The sequence below is a fragment of the Phyllobates terribilis genome, unplaced genomic scaffold, assembly GCF_046119375.1.
Source record: "Phyllobates terribilis strain yellow unplaced genomic scaffold, ASM4611937v1 Scaffold_470__1_contigs__length_1423970, whole genome shotgun sequence".
Lineage (NCBI taxonomy): Eukaryota > Metazoa > Chordata > Amphibia > Anura > Dendrobatidae > Phyllobates > Phyllobates terribilis.
In genome coordinates this window covers 270541-286671 of record NW_027363230.1, presented here as the reverse complement: position 1 = coordinate 286671, position 16131 = coordinate 270541, and the positions used below count along the sequence as shown (strand labels likewise).

Genomic DNA, 16131 nt, shown 5'->3' with positions numbered 1-16131 from the left:
TGTTGCAAGGTCCAAATGGTTGCAATTGATGCAGGAAAACTTGAAAACCATTCTTCCACATCCTGCATCAAGAATGCAGAGGATGGAGCCACCATATGAATCCAAATTAAAATAGGGGCTCTGGTCATGATTAAAACTTTCAGGAAGAATGGACCTTGGGAAAGAAACTGGGAAGGTCCCTTTGAAATAATCGACACCATGGGATGAGTTATGATCCTAGTGCAACCAGCATCCAACGTGGTTAAAAATACCCGCAGACAACAAAAAATTGTGGGAACATGTTGATCAATGCAAATTGTATATTGCAAAATAATGATACTGCATTTCTTTTAGGAAGAAATGGATTCCAATAAGAGCTGGAATACGGAATACCATGTCCTTGATGGAAGGGATTCAACACCAATCCTTCAAGAAAAGAAAAAGTTTCCCAAGAAAAGCTACTATCTGATGGGAACCATATTTCTGCTACTTTGTACTATTTCAATTTTGATCTACGCAGAAGACATTCATTTTATATCATGGAACAAATACTAGTGAAGTGAATGGACATATCAAAGGAACTTTACATTCACGGAAACCAAGAGGATCAAGTCTACAAAATCTAATAGATGAAGACATACCGGACGATTCAGTAGATATTACTGGAAACATTTGCATGGGTTATGGTGTAAAATGCTGCATTGAGCTACACTTCATACACGACACTTAATATTACATGCTGCCATAGGACCTAAGTCTAAATTTGCACAGTTACAAGGAGATTATATACATAATAATAAGACAGGCACATGGGAATGCAATCCTACAGATGTGTTATACTGGAATATAGAGATAAGAGGTGAAGAGAAAGCTGTGTGGTTGGGTGATATTACTAATGATATGATCACAAAAGGGACAGTTAGAACATCCGAAACAGAGATTATGTTAAAGACACAACTTTTGGGGAAAATTTTGGATCCTTCATTACTTTCTATTACAGAAGGAGATGAAGATTGGGTAAAAACATGGAATTTCCAGATAACCAGAGAATCAGTACAAGTATCTGTAGTTTTTACAGTAACAAATAATATCACTCCAGAAGTAAGGGTTGCACCACAAGCAATACATCGTCATGAAAATATGTCTCCTCTTTTATTGAAATGCAACACAAGGTTAGAGTTACCTCCCGAGTCTTTGTTAACATGGACCAGAAACAAATTATTTTTGGGAAGTTTTTCAAATGGTCCAACAAATGTTATACATAGAAGTCAATATGGGAATGTGAGATGGTTGGATAAGAATTTTGATTTTTCTCTAGATAATCCATCTCCTAAGGATTCGGGACTTTACCAATGTTGCGTTTTAACTAAAAATAATTATAAACAATATAAAGATGTAAATGTTTGGTCAGGATTAGATAATGTATGTACACAGACAAGGTTTCAACCATCTACTCCTTTCCAAATCAATAAATTCCAATCTAAACCTCTATTAAGAGATGGAGTGTTGATGACTATGGTCTGGACTTTTAGCATGTCTAGTTGGAAAATCTCATCCAGATATCCCCAGTGTCAATCACATCTCATGAACATGGAGATGGGAATAGAACAATGGTTTGGGAAAAGAATTTCAACACATGTTAGAAGTAAGAGGGGGATATTAGAAGGTATTTTGGGGGGATTAGGAACAGTAGGAAGTTTAATTAATACTATGGACATTCATACACTTAAATCAGATTTGGAAAATATTGGGTATATTGGAGGCAAAGGGGTAAAAATTCAGAAAAGTTTGCATCAACTCCTTGAGAAGATGATTTTGAACACTGCTGCTGTGCTGGGATCTTCGGTGTCACATCTACAAGATGCTACTTTAGCTCTAATAGAAAGTGAGCAGGAATCCCAAGTAGCCAGAGCATGTCTAGAAATTCAGATTGAATATGCCACCAATCTGAAAATGATTGCACAGGCATTGCAGAGTGGAATTACCCTTTTAGGAATAATGAGAAATTTGCCTACAGAATATAATTTTGCGTTAAATCATACAGATTTGGGGGTAAATAAGTGGTTAGGATGGGAACAGAACATTTATGTAGGAACATCACTAATCCCAATATCGGGAAGAGAAGAAACCATGGTTCCTATTACTGAGCATTCCTGTTAGTAATACACAATTACTATATTATCTATTACAGTACACAGATTTTGCATTTGGTGTTACAAACACTGAACAATTAGACATTTCTTCATGCTTACATTTTGTTTGTAAGGTAATGTGTCTACCTGGACAGGATAAAGTCATTTATAACTCGTGTTTCCATAATCATACCTCATGTCATGCCAGAGTTGAGAATGTGCACACGATACATAACTTGGTGACCCCAATAAGCTCGAACAATATTTGTTTCCAGGTTATGTCCGAAAAAGAAGTTTTTTCGCCATTCTTCTCCTCTTGTGTACATGCTGAAAATCTGACAATAGGTTTATATTGTATGGAGGGAAATGTGAAAACTATCTCCAAGAAGGAAGGAAGTATTAATATTACATCAATAGGGACAAGAAATCTGAAAATCCTTCCGATACAGTTCAGTTTGTGCCAAATAAATAATTTCCCTTGGGATATGTGGACAAATGAGATAAAGAAAGACAAAGGTTTGTTAAATTTGTTAACAAAACAACTAAAAGAAGCTGAAATTGTATTCAGACATGAACAAGATCATTTAAATGATATTGAACATGAATGGTGTTGCATCGGCGTCTCTGCCCCTTGCTAGGCAGAGACGCCGTCCCGCTAACCTCCCCGCTCCTGGCGCGGCGTTCTCTAGCGCTTCTCTCCCCGCTGCTTCCAATTGCCGGAGGACCTCCCATATATAAGGCACCTCCTCCAAAATGGAGGTGCCCGAGCAAAGTTGTTTGCACTGTGTCTGATCTGTGCTTCAGCCCTCAGGTCCCGCTGCTAGCCTGACTTCTCGTCCCACCTGCCAGCCTATTATCTGCCCGTTACCTGCCAGACTGCTCACCTGGAGCGCTCACCTGTTACCTGCCGGTTACCTGACTTGGCTATCTGTCCACTCACCTGGGAGCATCCGCCTGCCTTGTCTGTCAGACCGCTCACCTGGGAGCACCCGCCAAATTACCTGCCAGTTACCTGCCTCGTCTGTCTGCCGGCTCACCTGGGAGCACCCACCAGTTACCTGCCAGTTACCCGCTTCGTCTGTCTGCCCGCTCACCTGGGAGCACCTGCCTGTTTCCTGCCAGCCTGCCTGGAGACCCAGCCGTCACTTGCTGTGACCACCTTCCTGGTAATACTAAAGACTGCTACTTGCCCTGCTTTCTCGAACTGTGACCACCTGTCTGCTACCAAAGACTTCTGCCTGCTTGCCGTGTCCATCCACCATACCGGTCAGTCCCAGCTATCTGACCCGTGGGAGCCACCTGCTCTCTTACAAGGTCGTCCCCAGAGTAGCACCTGGTCCCTCAGCCCGGATCCTCCCTGGTCACGGTGTCGTTAGCTGCCGTACGACCAGGGTCGGTTCGGGTGGATACTTAGTCACGCCCCTCTGGGTCCCTCCTTGCACCTTCCACCACCCGGACCCGTAACAAATGGACAAGTATGTCAGGCTCATCTTGGTGGAAAAATCTAGGAAGATCAGTAACTAGTTGGTCACAGTCTTCAGCCAAAATGGCAGCAGGAAATGTATTAACAAATCCAATCATAATCATATTTATTTTAGTCTTGCTGTGTACTTTTTATCAGATTTTTATTATGTGTAAAATTAAGAAAATATTCAAAAAAGATAAAGACAGAAATTAAAACAATGATATTTTAAGAGAAATGTTAAAATAAAAAAATAGAACTTTTTGATTTAATTTTTATTTTTCATTTAGAAGTTTTTGGGAACTCATATGACATTCAGAACAGGTGTTGATACAAGGTTTTCAGAATAAAGAATGAATGCGATACGAATGGTGAGAGAATGAGTTTAGGATTGATTATGATATTTTTTAAATCATAATCAGGGGGGACTGTAAAATATTAATCTCTAATGCTAAAAAATATATACATAAGCTTTAACATGCTTAGGCTCTAACCATGCTTAGATTCAAATATAGAGAAAGAATGTGCAGTTATTCTGGGACCTTGGTAGAAACCTGTTCTGTTTGTCAAACCTATAGGACTCTTGTCTATATGGGTTATTTGGAGATAACTAGTGAGTATGACCCTTTAAAGGTCACTAACCATATGTTTAAAATATACCAACATGAGGTGATATGCATTTTGGCTACATGCACATTTCATGAGTTACTAGTTTTGTTCTAATATGGTAGAAGCTACTAATATACGAGCAAGTCACCATATTGGGTTATGAAACTGTAAAAATATTCTCCAATGTATGTCTATGAGGCAAGATGGTATATAAGCAGAGCCAGAAATGAATGGGGGAGATCACTCATTCCTCGAGTATCTCCAACACGAATCATGCTTCTATACTGGATATGTAAGAACCTATAATTGTTTCCTTTCTCTCTTCTAACCTGATACTTCTTCTTGTGTGCTATTGTTGAGGGAGGGCAATGGCCCTTCACGGTTGACCAAGTGAGTGTCAAATTATTATGTTATAAGGTTGATTGCAATCCACAGAAAACTAGACGGAGACAGTGCTCTGTATGGGAGGATTCAGAGAATCTCTAACCCCGTTTATTTCTACTTAGCATTTTATATTATTTTGAGTATATCAATAGCCAATCACCTACAGTCGTACTACAGGCTTAAGCCAATGTTAGTGCAATTATTACGAAAACACATATATGGTCATATATCATCGTTAGTTTGAAGCACAATGGAAATTTACAAGGTTACCCATCCTGGCTCAGACTAGTTAGATAACAGGAGCAGGGTGTCTCACAGAATATTCTTGTGAGAAAAGGTTAGTGTGGGAAAGATGCATGAAAAAAGAAGGAAAGAATGTATGTTATGCAAGGAGTATGCTGTAGCATGAATATCAATATGTCCTTTACACTATGAACTATTTTTCTTCATTTTTGTAATTACCTTTGAATGAACATTAAATAAGCTTTTGTTTTATCCACACAACTCAAGATTGTTTTCCTCTCTATTCTCATCGTACCCCTTTTCTAAAGTAAGGAAGTGTTAGTTTTTCTAACACCTGCCAACAACTTTTTCACACTGCTCTGGCTTTAAGAGTGGTATTACGCGGCCCCCTAGAAATTGGGACAGGAAGGTAGTTTGACATGATGTGGGTGCCTATTGTGCTCCCCCAGCAGGAACAGTTTCATGTTGCCCATGGCCTCGGCGTGCATGTCCACTTCCCCCTCCCTTGCCACGCGTGTTGCCCATTTTAAATGGAGTTTAAGATTTGTCACGTTGCCAAAAATGTCTGTATTATTACCGCAGTAATATAGGATCACGTCTGATGACCATGGTTTTAGGCAGTGACCTGGGAGTCAAAGATGCTTTCGGGGGTCTTGCCCACGCTGTTCCCATGTCTTTTCAGCACTGTATGGATGAGCCTGATCATGTCTCACACGCCACATGGCCAGATAAGGTTGTAAAATGTTAAAATGTAATTTACCGGTGAATGTATTTTTCACAGTTGAAATTAATGCAAAAGTGCAAAAACGCATCAAAAACACTTTGTGTGAACATAGCCCAAGGTGTGGAGGAGTATTTTTGTTTTTGGTTATTTATTTTGCCTTATATACAAGTCATTACCATGGAAAGGATGTTCCTTAACATATTTCCCAGGAAAATCCATTTTGGTTTCGTTTTTGTATGTTTTATTGTGAGTCCGTAAAAGTGGCGTATTACCTCTGACAACATTGTTCACAGCAGTGACCTGGGAGTCAGAGATGCTTCCAGGGGTCTTCCCCATGCTGTTCCCATGTCATTTGAGCACTGTTCCCATCAACTTCGGCAAATTTTAGGCCCCCTGCAGGCGCTGGAAAAATGCTTGAGTTTCCCATAGACTTACATTGGGCTCGTTGCTTGGGTCCAGCACCAGAGCATTCCAATTTGCTCGACTCGAGTACCAGAGCATTTTAGTGCTCGCTCATCACTATTATTTCATTTTAAATCCAGATTAGTGGCCTGCAGAGCTGAAATCATGAAGATTCACTGTCCAAATATTTCTGGACCTACCTGTATTCATATATTTACACTATATGGACAAATATTGCATCTCTTGCCCCCAAAGCAAATCCCAAAATGTGCTCCTGCCTCTTTTCCTAACTCCCAATCCCAAAATAGACAAGGACATTGGAAGTTTCCAATCCTCCCTCTATTGTAGACTTCTGGAGTTAAAGCATCTTCAGCCCCGACTCTTTACTTCTCCTACAACCAACATGGCGGGAAAACGAAACACTTTCTATAATCGGTTATTTTTTTATCACATTTTTTAAAGGTAAATTACAATAAAATGTCCCCAATCCCTTTTTCCCTTCTCCCAATCCATAATGCTGGGGTAAGATTATCTCTACAGAGACCCTTGTACAGGAATATTAGGGCTACAGCGACATCACATCTATTATACAGAGAATAGCGCTATCTCCATAGCTTTGTACACAAGGACATAGAGATCAGACAAGGTCCTCATATTCAGGCAGCTTCTATTTTACTCCAACCCTCTTTATAAGAACAAGATCAGAGTCTCATTATACCGAGCAGAGAAGCTCCAGGGACAAAGACCCCATCTGGTCCTAACACGGCGGGGGGCCCGGAGTATCCAGCCACGGGGCCCGGATTCTCTCATTTGTGGCCCCAGCATTTCTTGTAGAATAAATCCCTTTCTCATCCAGTCCTGTAGTAATGACTTTGTTATCAGGTTTTGTAGGAGGGTTCGTCTGACTCCATCTTATGTTATCAATATCTGTGCGAGAAACAGGAGACGTCCGAGCGCAGTTTTACCGAGTGTCCAGAGTCAGTTCTTCTACAGTCTGATAAAGAGCCGCATTGTCTCCGACCGAACCTGGGAGTATACAGCTGTATACAGCGTACACACACGGCACTGTACACACACTGCTCCGTATGCACACGATGCTGTACACACAGGACTCCGCTTAGAACACACTCTGCTCCGCTCCATACATACATGACTCTGCTCCGTACACCTCGTACACACACGGCTAAGTACACACGAGGCTCCGCTCCGTACACACACCGCTCCGTACGCCTCGCACACGCGCGGCTCCGCTCCGTACGCCTCGCACACGCGCGGCTCCGCTCCGTACGCCTCGCACACGCGCGGCTCCGCTCCGTACGCCTCGCACACGCGCGGCTCCGCTCCGCTCCGTACGCCTCGCACACGCGCGGCTCCGCTCCGTACACCTCGTACACGCGCGGCTCCGCTCCGTACACCTCGTACACGCGCGGCTCCGCTCCGTACACCTCGTACACGCGCGGCTCCGCTCCGTACACCTCGTACACGCACGGCTCCGCTCCGTACACCTCGTACACGCACGGCTCCGCCCAGTACACCTCGTACACGCACGGCTCCGCCCAGTACACCTCGTACACGCACGGCTCCGCCCAGTACACCTCGTACACGCACGGCTCCGCCCAGTACACCTCGTACACGCACGGCTCCGCTCAGTACACCTCGTACACGCACGGCTCCGCTCAGTACACCTCGTACACGCACGGCTCCGCTCAGTACACCTCGTACACACACGGCTCCGCTCCGTACACCTCGTACACACATGGCTCTGCTACATCCACACTGTAAACCCCTCCTGACCCCACACATAAACTTCAGCTCATCCAGCACCATGACAACCAGCACAGCAGAGTCCTGCATCCACTGAGGCCCCTGATCATGTGACCCCTGACTCCTCCCCTCCTGTGACCTCATCACAGCTCCTGTGCGCACAGAGCAGCCATATATGTGGTGGCGGCTCTGCAGGTGGAGGTATGTGGAGACCCCATTACTGGGCGCAGGGGGCATTAACCCCTTCAGCACCGAGACTCTTTTGGGGTCTTGTGTTGCCCCTTTATAAGAATCATAAGGTTTTTGTTCTGTTTCCTGTAATAGATACATACGACCCAACTATGGAGACAGGAAGGGAGGAAACGTATTGTTCTCATAGTACAGGACCCCTTTACTGGCCCCACAGTGTAATGCCCCCATTATGCCCCTTATGCAGGATGTATGATGCCCCCACACAGTGTAATGCCCCCATTATGCCCCTTATGCAGGATGTATGATGCCCCCACACAGTGTAATGCCCCCATTATGCCCCTTATGCAGGATGTATGATGCCCCCACACAGTGTAATGCCCCCATTATGCCCCTTATGCAGGATGTATGATGCCCCACACAGTGTAATGCCCCCATTATGCCCCTTATACAGTATGTATGATGCCCCCACACAGTGTAATGCCCCCATTATGCCCCTTATGCAGGATGTATGATGCCCCCACACAGTGTAATGCCCCCATTATGCCCCTTATGCAGGATGTGTAATTCCCCCATTATGCCCTTTATGCAGGATGTGTGATGCCCCCCACACAGTGTAATGCCCCCATTATGCCCCTTATGCATGATGTATGATGCCCCCACACAGTGTAATGCCCCCATTATGCTCCTTATGCAGGATGTATGATGCCCCCACACAGTGTAATGCCCCCATTATGCCCCTTATGCAGGATGTATGATGCCCCCACACAGTGTAATGCCCCCATTATGCCCCTTATGCAGGATGTATGATGCCCCCACACAGTGTAATGCCCCCATTATGCCCCTTATGCAGGATGTATGATGCCCCCACACAGTGTAATGCCCCCATTATGCCCCTTATGCAGGATGTATGATGCCCCCACACAGTGTAATGCCCCCATTATGCCCCTTATGCAGTATGTATCATGCCCCACACAGTGTAATGCCCCCATTATGCCACTTATGCAGGATGTATCATGCCCCCACACAGTATAATGCCCCTTATGCAGTACCTCTTGAAGCTCATCAAGAGAATGCCAAGAGTGTGCAAAGCAGTCATCAAAGCAAAAGGTGGCTTCTTTGAAGAACCTAGAATATAAGACATATTTTCAGTTGTTTCACACTTTTTTGTTAAGTATATAATTCCACATGTGTTAATTCATAGTTTTGATGCCTTCAGTGTGAATGTGAAATTTTCAGTCACGAAAATACAGAAAATTCTTTAAATTAGAAGGTGTGTCCAAACTTTTGGTCTGGACTGTATATATATTGTAATGCAGCAGCTTGCGGCATTACTGTAATGGTCCAGGGTGTGTTTTGGCCGACCATGTACCTCCCCCAGGTGACTGGTCAAATGACTGACATCGCACAGGTCCTGTGCACACAGAAGGTCTGATCACATGACTGACATCAGCACAGGTCCTGTGTGTGCACTAGAGGATATATAAACCCTGGTGTATTTTAGACAGGTGTGAAAGGCGTGAAGCCTGTTCCCTGTGTGGGACACCGTTAGAGTGTGAGGCCTGGTGAGGCCTGAAAGGCAGAGGCTGGATCGTTATGTGTAAGCAATAGCAGTAGCCTTGGAAGGCAAGAGTCCTGGAAGGCAGAGGCTGGATGTTAGGTGAGAAAACATACCAGTAGCCTTTGAAGGTACGAGGGTTGGAGACCCCCATCTGGGAAGCCATAAAGCCACAGTGGTGGCAAAACAAATCTGACTGAAGCAGCTAAAACCTGGCAAAGGTAAAACACTGCATTATATGGACGTTGATATAAGTGACTTTGTTGAAGGCTGTAACTGGAGCCAAGTGGGCATGACTGCCACTTGAAAGGCTCCTGGACATTATATGTGTATGTCGGCGAGCCACTGAGTTGGACTCGGTGATAAGCAGTAGTGAAGAGTAATAAACTGCTGGATTGTGAAATACTGGAAAACGTGGCTGGTGTGCTTTAATATATATTAGGAAGGCAGCACTAGTCATCATGCTGGGGGGACACTCGCTGCACCGGGTCAATTAAAGCACACTAGCCACGTTTTCCAGTATTTCACAATCCAGCAGTTTATTACTCTTCACTACTGCTTATCACCGAGTCCAACTCAGTGGCTCGCCGACATACACATATAATGTCCAGGAGCCTTTCAAGTGGCAGTCATGCCCACTTGGCTCCAGTTACAGCCTTCAACAAAGTCACTTATATCAACGTCCATATAATGCAGTGTTTTACCTTTGCCGGGTTTTAGCTGCTTCAGTCAGATTTGTTTTGCCACCACTGTGGCTTTATGGCTTCCCAGATGGGGGTCTCCAACCCTCGTACCTTCAAAGGCTACTGGTATGTTTTCTCACCTAACATCCAGCCTCTGCCTTCCAGGACTCTTGCCTTCCAAGCCTCTGGCCCTCCAAGGCTACTGATATTGTTTACACATAACGATCCAGCCTCTGCCTTTCACGCCTCACCAGGCCTCACACTCTAACGGTGTCCCACACGGGGAACAGGCTTCACGCCTTTCACACCTGTCTAAAATATACCAGGGTTTATATATCCTCTAGTGCACACACAGGACCTGTGCTGATGTCACAGTCATGTGATCAGACCTTCTGTGTGCACAGTGTTACGGGTCCAGGAGGTGGAACCTCTGAGCTGCAATACAAGGGGGAAGTCCTTGTAAGGAAGCGGGTGACTCCCAGGGAGGGCAAGCAGGTAGTCACAGCAAGTGACGGGGACAGTCTCTGGGTAAGCGGGCAGGTGTTGACGGGGACAGTCTCTGGGTAAGCGGGCAGGTGTTGACGGGGACAGTCTCTGGGTAGACAGGCAGGTGGTCACGGCAAGTGACCGGGACAGTCTCTGGGTAGACAGGCAGGTGGTCACGGCAAGTGACCGGGACAGTCTCTGGGTAGACAGGCAGGTGGTCACGGCAAGTGACCGGGACAGTCTCTGGGTAGACAGGCGAGGCGGATACCTGACAGGTAACTGGCGGGCGCTCCCAGGTGAGCGGGCTGACGGAGACAGCAGGTAACAAGCAGGTAACTGGTGGCCGCTCCAGGTGAGCGGGCTGACAGACGAGGCAGGAGACAGGCAGGTAACTGGTGGACGCTCCCAGGTGAGCAGTCTGGCAGACGAGGCAGGTAACAGGCAGTAACTGGTGGACGCTCCCAGGTGAGCGGTCTGACTGACGAGGCAGGTAACAGGCAGGTAACTGAAGGACGCTCCCAGGTGAGCGGTCTGGCGGACAAGGCAAGTAACAGGCTGGCAGGCAGGACGAGAAGTCAGGCTAGCAGCGGAACCTGAGGGCTGAAGCACAAGTGAGACACAGTGCAAACAACATTGCTCGGGCACCTCCATTTTGGAGGAGGTGCCTAATATATGGGAGGTCCAACGGCAATTGGCCGGGGACTCCTAAGGACGGCGCGCGCGGTCCCTTTAAGAGAGGGGGAGAGCGCGCGCGCGCGCGTGCCCTAAGCACACTGCTGGGGAGGAGCGCGTGCTGGAAGCAGCGGGGAGAGAAGCGCTGGAGGACGCCACGCCAGAAGCGGGGAGGTGAGAGGGACGGCATCTCTGCCTAGCAAGGGGCAGAGACGCCGATGCTACACACAGGACCTGTGCGATGTCAGTCATTTGACCAGTCACCTGGGGGAGGTACATGGTCGGCCAAAACACACCCTGGACCATTACAGTAATGCCACAAGCTGCTGCATTACAATATATATATAGTCCAGACCAAAAGTTTGGACACACCTTCTCATTTAAAGATTTTTCTGTATTTTCGTGACTGAAAATTTCACATTCACACTGAAGGCATCAAAACTATGAATTAACACATGTGGAATTATATACAGTGCCTACAAGTAGTATTCAACCCCCTGCAGATTTAGCTGGTTGACACATGCGGAATTAACTTGGCATTGTGACATTTGTACTGTAGATCAGCCTGGAAGTGGGAAATGCACTGCAGCAACTTTTGTTTTTTTTTTTTTTTTTTTTTTTTTTTTTTTATAACGTTAAAAGTTAATTCAGAGTGTCATTTATTATTCAACCCCTCAAACCACAAGAATTCTGTTTGGTCCCCCTAAAGTATTAAAAAGTAGTTCAGGCACCAAGAATAATGAGCTTCACATGTGTGGATTAAAGATCTCTTTTGCCAGCCTTTTCTGACTATTTAAGACCCTCCCCAAACTTGTGAACAGCACTCAGACATGGTCAACATGGGAAAGACAAAAGAGCATTCCAAGGCCATCTGAGACAAGATCGTGGAGGGTCACAAGGCTGGCAAAGGGTACAAAACCCTTTCCAAGGAGTTGGGCCTACCTGTCTCCACTGTTGGGAGCATCATCCGTAAGTGGAAGGCTTATGGAACTACTGTTAGCCTTCCACGGCCTGGACAGCCTTTGAAAGTGTCCTCCCGTGCCGAGGCCAGGCTTGTCCGAAGAGTCAAGGCTAACCCAAGGACAACAAGGAAGGAGCTCCGGGAAGATCTCATGGCAGTGGGGACATTGGTTTCAGTCAATACCATAAGTAACGTACTCCACCGCAATGGTCTCCGTTCCAGACGAGCCCGTAAGGTACCTTTACCATCAAAGCGTCATGTCAAGGCTCGTCTACAGTTTGCTCATGATCACTTGGAGGACTCTGAGACAGACTGGTTCAAGGTTCTATGGTCTGATGAGACCAAGATCGAGATCTTTGGTGTCAACCACACACGTGACGTTTGGAGACTGGATGGCACTGCATACGACCCCAAGAATACCATCCCTACAGTCAAGCATGGTGGTGGCAGCATCATGCTGTGGGGCTGTTTCTCTGCCAAGGGGCCTGGCCATCTGGTCCGCATCCATGGGAAGATGGATAGCACGGCCTACCTGGAGATTTTGGCCAAGAACCTCCGCTCCTCCATCAAGGATCTTAAGATGGGTCGTAATTTCATCTTCCAACACGACAACGATGCAAAGCACACAGCCAAGAAAACCAAGGCCTGGTTCAAGAGGGAAAAAGTCAAGGTGTTGGAGTGGCCTAGTCAGTCTCCTGACCTTAACCCAATTGAAAACTTGTGGAAGGAGCTCAAGAATAAAGTCCACATGAGACACCCAAAGAACCTAGATAACTTGGAGAAGATCTGCATGGAGGAGTGGGCCAAGATAACTCCACAGACCTGTGCCGGCCTGATCAGGTCTTATAAAAGACGATTATTAGCTGTAATTGCAAACAAGGGTTATTCCACAAAATATTAAACATAGGGGTTGAATAATAATTGACCCACACTTTTATGTTTAAAATTTAATAAAATTCAACTGAGCAACATAACTTTTTGGTTTGTAAGATTTATACTTCTGTTCATAAAACCTACTCCTGTTTGCAGTTTGAAGGCTCTAACTTATTTGCATCTTATCAAACCAGCTAAATCTGCAGGGGGTTGAATACTACTTGTAGGCACTGTACTTAACAAAAAAGTGTGAAACAACTGAAAATATGTCTTATATTCTAGGTTCTTCAAAGTAGCCACCTTTTGCTTTGATGACTGCTTTGCACACTCTTGGCATTCTCTTGATGAGCTGCAAAAGGTAGTCACCAGAAATGGTTTTCACTTCACAGGTGTGCCCTGTCAGGTTTAATAAGTGGGATTTCTTGCCTTTAAATGGGGTTGGGACCATCAGTTGTGTTGTGCAGAAGTCAGGTGGATACACAGCTGATAGTCCTTTCTGGTGACTACCTCTTGAAGCTCATCAAGAGAATGCCAAGAGTGTGCAAAGCAGTCATCAAAGCAAAAGGTGGCTTCTTTGAAGAACCTAGAATATAAGACATATTTTCAGTTGTTTCACACTTTTTTGTTAAGTATATAATTCCACATGTGTTAATTCATAGTTTTGATGCCTTCAATGTGAATGTACAATTTTCATAGTCATGAAAATACAGAAAAATCTTTAAATGAGAAGGAGTGTCCAAACTTTTGGTCTGTACTGTATATATATATTTATTATGAATTTTTGCCCTTTTGAGGTTGGGGGCCCAAGTACAGCTATTCCTGTGGGACCTGTGATTTCTGTTTACGTCAATGTGTATAGGATAATAGCGTATAATAAAGTTGTTATGGACGAGACTTAACTAAAATTGTGCAGTCAGCTCATTAACAACATTATGACAGCTGACACCCTGCAGTATCGGCCCCAGACGTTTTGGGGGCCAATTAACCCCTTAAATACCGCTGTCAATCGTGACAGCACTATTTAAATTGGTTCAAGGGAGTCACAAGACCCCCTTTGTAACCACCGGACCCCCGCAATGAGAATTGCTGGTCCCGATGGTTACCATGGTACCCTGACTTCATGTGATGACCCCAGGGTACAGTGGCCTGTGAGACCTAGCTATAAGCTGACTATTCTCATACACTGCAGTACACGAGTACTGCAGTGTATGAGACCAGTGATAAAAATAAAAATTATACATGTCCCAGAGTGAAAAAAGGTGAAACTAAGTATGACAAAAACACATCACGAAAAGCCGTTTCGCCATTTAAAACGCAGCGATTGTGATGCAACAAAAATAAACAAAAAAAAAAGTACACACAGTTGGTATCACTGGATCCGGAATGACCCGCTCTATAAAACTGGCATGTTATTTATTCTGTTTAGCGGACACCGTAAAAAAATAAAAATAAATGCACATCAAAACATCGCTTATTGATCATACTGATTAGCGATCAAAAAGTTATGTTAAAAAAAAAAATGGTAAAAATGAAACCACCAAACCGCAAAAAACTAGCCCTAATATAGCTAATAGCCCTAATATAGCTCATTCGGCAAAAAAAAAAAAAAATTTCAACTCTCAGAAAATGGCAATGCCAAAACAAATTCATTTTTGTAAAATATTATTTTTAGTCTGTAAAAATAGCAAAGCACAAAAATTATAAATCTGGTATTGCTGTAATCACACCGACCCGACGAACAAATCGGTCTGATCACTTTTACTGCACAGCGAATGGCGCAAAAAATATAGAAAAAATTACTGTATTGCTGGTTTGTGTTCATTTTATGTCTGAAAAATCTGCATAAAAAGCGATCAAAAAATATATGCAAAATGGTACCAAAAAAATCTGCCACTCGACCTGCAAACAATAATCGATCTTACAGCTCTGTTTGCCAAAAAATAAAAAAGTTACGTGTGTTTTAGTCTAATGTGTTTGGAGGCGTTAAAAGGTAACTTATTGGACGCTGCCTTTGGCCCGGCCTAATAGACTTTTGTACATTGCAGGCCCAGACACCATTATTAGGCATTTAAGTATCGGAATAACTAGGCAGCCACATACTATCCAGTACTTGGGGGAGAAGGGGCATTGACCGAACTCTGTCAAACCTTCTTAGATGCCATGTTTGCATTTGACAGCAGTAAGTGGTTAGACTGCCAGGGTTGGTGTAGCAGCCGTACCTGTGCCATCCCTGCGGGGTACATCTGTTCTGGTGCTCAAAAGACTTAATTTCTTTTAAAACAAAATGTTTAAGTTGTTAAAAAGTAACAAAATTGTCTTGTGCTTTTTGCAGGTTTTTTTTTCTTATTTCAAGAATTATTGGTGCCAATTTTCTATTGAAACATTTTAATATCTGAGAAAAAAAGGTAAGTAAAGTCCGCTCACCTTTGGGGTGTGGTGCAGTCTCAGCCTCGCGCGGATCCAGCCAGAGCAGCCTGGTTCCTGAATCAGAAAATAGGAACGATCCAGCGTATCAGGGTTTGAACTTGAATAAAACAGAGCTTTTATTGAGCCATTAAAAAATGCTGCTACCACCATAATAAGTCTTAGTGCACACAAGGATCACAGCTGTCTCGACCTATGCGTTTCGATGTGCAGTCTTAATCATGGTCTGTCTGAACTGTGGCCCAGTGAGCATATAAAGGTAGGTTGTAATTAAAGATAATAGTTATCATGTGCTCACTAGTCTCTGTGGTCAGTATGATTAGCATAGACAAAAGTGAAATAAAAACGTTAGTGACACATATTATTACCCTCTAAAATTAATATCATTGACATGTAGAAAAAAATAAAAATATTTGTGATACAAATATAGAATAAATATAGAAACTAGCGATATACCATGTCCAAGGTGTGAACAAAACTGTCACTAATATTGTAGCATTAGATCCAGCCTGTGATTGAAAAATCTCAAGAATTAATAATCTGCTGGGATTTTACAACTCTGGAAATGTATGTGAAAAGGAGATGA

The 16131-nt window shown here is 44.2% G+C and overlaps 1 protein-coding gene across 1 annotated transcript in view; it reads left to right on the top strand.

The window, feature by feature from the left end:
- The first annotated feature begins 7833 nt into the window (after positions 1 to 7833).
- LOC141229248 (gastrula zinc finger protein XlCGF66.1-like) overlaps positions 7834 to 16131 on the top strand; it is a 31272-nt gene continuing 22974 nt past the window's right edge. The window contains exons 1-2 of the mRNA XM_073667436.1: positions 7834 to 7900; positions 15454 to 15526. The gene's annotated coding sequence lies outside the window, so the exon portion shown is untranslated. The remainder of the gene's footprint in view (positions 7901 to 15453; positions 15527 to 16131) is intronic.